The sequence below is a fragment of the Hipposideros armiger genome, unplaced genomic scaffold, assembly GCF_001890085.2.
Source record: "Hipposideros armiger isolate ML-2016 unplaced genomic scaffold, ASM189008v1 scaffold_46, whole genome shotgun sequence".
Taxonomy (NCBI): domain Eukaryota; kingdom Metazoa; phylum Chordata; class Mammalia; order Chiroptera; family Hipposideridae; genus Hipposideros; species Hipposideros armiger.
The window spans coordinates 233,839-237,553 of NW_017731396.1; the positions used below are offsets into that span (position 1 = coordinate 233,839).

General features: G+C 47.7%; 1 protein-coding gene across 1 annotated transcript in view; it reads right to left on the bottom strand.

Moving 5' to 3' along the window:
• FHAD1 (forkhead associated phosphopeptide binding domain 1) overlaps nt 1-3,652 on the bottom strand; it is a 134,596-nt gene extending 130,944 nt beyond the window's left edge. Inside the window, exon 1 of the mRNA XM_019639688.1 lies at nt 3,574-3,652. The gene's annotated coding sequence lies outside the window, so the exon portion shown is untranslated. The remainder of the gene's footprint in view (nt 1-3,573) is intronic.
• Nucleotides 3,653-3,715: the final 63 nt, after the last annotated feature.

The window sequence follows — 3,715 nt, forward strand, 5'->3', positions numbered from 1 at the left end:
GGGGCCCTCTGGCGTCCCAAGCCAGTTCTTAACCATTGCGCCACTCGGCCGGCCCTATATACGATTTTTAAAACAAAAAAATTCAGTGACTTCAGTAGGTTATCAATTGTTGGTGATAATTTATATGATGCTTGAATTCTGATTTGAGATATGTCCAATTACATAGTGTGACATCCTCCATCTCAACAGCATGTCAAAGAATGGAAGTCCCTCTCTTTTCTTTTCAACTGAAAGGTCACTGAAATGTGAAGTTGCTGGACTGTGGATAAAAATGAAAGTCACCTAGTTGTGATAGTAGAGAGTCTCAGATCTGGCTCTGCTTTTCATCATCATCACCATCTCCATCATCATTTATTGAAGCCCTATTACGTGCCATGCACTGTGCTATCTTTTTATCCACATTGCCTCTTTTCATCCTCAGGACAACCCTGCAAGGTAGATATCAGTACTGTCTCACTTTACAGATGGGGAAACTGAGACTCAGAGACGTTAAGGTCACACAGCAGTAAATGTCAGGGAGAGCACTCTAACTACTGCTCAGTCCTCTGGAAGCTCAATTTTCACGCCTCCATTGTTGCTGGGTAGGGCAGAGTGGGGTTGGGGAGTTGCACTGTCTGTTGACACTTGGAACGCGCAATAAATAACAGAAAGTCCTTCAAACCAGGATTCTATCCTCTGAAAGGAAAAAAAAAGACCCTACCTGGGGGTATGAGAAATAAAAATAAGCCAGGTAATTTATTTTATATGTGTAAATTCTGAGGCCTATAGATGCCTCACAAATATCGATGCTTTCATATCATGAGAAATAAATTTTATTAAGTTCGCTGTCATTCATATAGGAGAAAAGACATTTCCTCTTCCAAAAGAACCATGCTCTCTCGCCATCAAATCACTTCAATTATTCATCTTCAATTGCAGAGGACCACATTAACAAGCAGCACATTCAAGCCTAATTATCCTAAAATGTAAACTTGCCTGAAATGTCTCTTCCGCGGGAATGCCACTAGACTAAAACCCCAAACCTGGATGATGTGCATATTTGTGTTTTAGCTCTCACCCCAGATGTTCCCAAAGCCGGTGCCTTCTCTCAGTTCAGATGTTATCCCCTTGTGGTCACCACCTGAGCACCCTGGCTAATGGCACCCTCCAGTAACGTCACGCCCTTGTTAACATATCTCCCTGCTGTGTTTTATTCCTGTACTTAACCATTTTATTACATTTTTTATTCCTTTACTTAGTTGTTGCGTTTGCTGTCTGTTTCCCTTTCTCTAAGATATACGAGCTGTGATCAAAAAATACGATGAATGTTTAAATAAAAAAAGTTTATTACAGTAAGAGACACATTGCCATTAATCCCCTCAAAATATTCCCCCTCGCTTTGAATACACTTATCCCATCGTTCCTGCCACTTTCTGAAGCGGTTCTGGAAGTCCTCTTTCGTGAGTGTCTTTAGTTGTGCTGTCATGGCTGCCTTCATGTCCTGAATCATTTTGACTTTGGGGAAGAGCCAGTAGTTGCATGGTGCCAGATCTGGTGAATAAGGTGGATGAGAATACACCCTAGTGTTTTTATTTGACAGAAATTGCCGTATACCAGAAGTGATGTGTGACACGGAGCGTTGTCATGATGGAGGATGATCTATGGCACACTTTAAAACACATCTTTCAACCATAGCTCACACCCGACTGACTGCACCTAACAAGTTGAAACATGTAACACACTAAGGTTCAATGCACAACTTCCCGTTTGGACGATCCCTGCCTTTCCGTTGGATGGCACTCGGCTGCAACATTCACTGTATTTATTGATCACAACTGAAAGGCTCCATGTCACACATCATTTCTGGTACGTCCATTTCTGTCAAATAAAAACATTATGGTGTGTTCTCATCCACTTGTTCACCGGATCTGACACCGTGCGACTTCTGGCTCGTCCCCAAAGTCAAAATGACCATGAAAGGTAAATATTTTGAATGGATTCAGGATATTGAGGCAGTCACGACAGTGCAACTAAAGACACTCACAGAAGAGGACTTCCAGAACGGCTTCAGAAAGTGGCAAGAACAGTGGGATAAGTGTGTTCTAAGCGAAGGGGAATATTTTGAGGGGGCTTACTGGCAATGTGTCTTCTACTGTAATACATTTTTTAAAATTTAAACATTCACCATATCTGTTGATCACACCTCATATGCCCCCAAAGAGCCAGAGCTGTGTTGTTTTTGTTAATAGACAATTCCTCGTGGGTATCTTGTGTTTGTACCATCTTTAGAGCAAAGGCATTGGCAGATTTCTGTCCTGCACCATCTTTCCAAAGGGGGTTTGTATGTTCAACAGCCCAAGAGAATATAGGTAACGTTTATAATAAAGATAACGACTCCTTTTGGGGCAATGGTCAGGCAGGTTTGCTAGCAGCCCGTTTCAAAGGCTGGGGTTTCCTAAGCTTGGAGTTCCGTAGCTGGGATATAGACCCACTGTGTGCACAGCACCTACCTCTGCTGCTCTGCACCACCTTTAGGGACTCGGGGGTAAGGGGGATCAATGGGAATGTGAAGCTCTGGCTGCCTGTTGCACTTGCTGTGCTGTGAGGAATAAAGTTCTTTGTCTCTGGCCCAGGAGTCTCCTGACTTCTGCCACCCTCTGTAAGCTGGGCAGGCTAACTTGTTATCTTGCAAACAAGGTAAAACCTCAGACCCTTCGCTGTTCCTGACCATTTTGTTCATTACCCCATGTCCAGTGCCTGCAGCAATGGTCTGACACACAGTAGGTGCTCGGTAAACACTTGCTGAATGAATAAAAATACAAATGACACCTCAAAGCACTTCGTGCAGAGGCTGGCTAGAAATCTTTGACAGTAGCTCCCCAACCTTCATTCCCCCTCCCACCCCACCCCGGTAGCTACCCCAGATGACTTTTTGGAAAACCTAAATTCCATCTCTTTAGCTTTGGGGCTGGACATTATGTCTCCACCTTCATCCCGCCCTGGGCTGTCATTTCACAGTGAAAACGCTGTGGAAAGGAACGGCAATGTGTTAAACTCTGTAAATTTGTTCTCGTGCCACAGATACCAGCCTAGGAAACAGGGAAAGAGCTTCACTCGTCTGCATCCCCCTGACCACTTCATTGGGTTAGAAGTGGGCTCTGGGAGCAACACTTCTTTTGAGGGTTACAAGGTCTTCAGTGGCTTGGGGGCTGTAAAAGTTCAGCGAAGGAGAGGTCAGGTAAAGGGGATCTCTGCCCACTGGGCGGTGGTGTCCGTAAATCCGGAAAACCTGGGGGCGGCCCTTCTAATCCCAGCTGTACGCCATAGGATATTCCGAGAGCGGGTGCCAAGCAGGGGGCCTGAAGCTCCCGCGCGGGCTGCCTCGGTGTGGGGGGGAGCTGCATTTAGGGAGAAGGGGCTGGTGTTGGGGCACCTCCTCTCGGGGGCGCCTGGGGACAGGAGCCTGGGTCAGAGAGGAGTTCGGACTCGTGATGGAGCCGCGTCACTCCCCGCCGTCCCAATCCTTGACCAAGCAGGGTCGGCCCCGTCCGACCCCAGGTCTCCGCCCTCCGCCTCCTCCCGTGCCGCACTCACCTGGCCTGAGGAATCCTGCTCGGTCCTCCGCCAAGAGCCCGGCGGGCTGGAGAGGCGCCGGGCCCTCTCCCGGGCGAGGCCGCGGGGCCGCGCTCCCCCGGTGTCTCCAGCCGGCGGCCTGCACCGCGCGCACCCGCCCGGC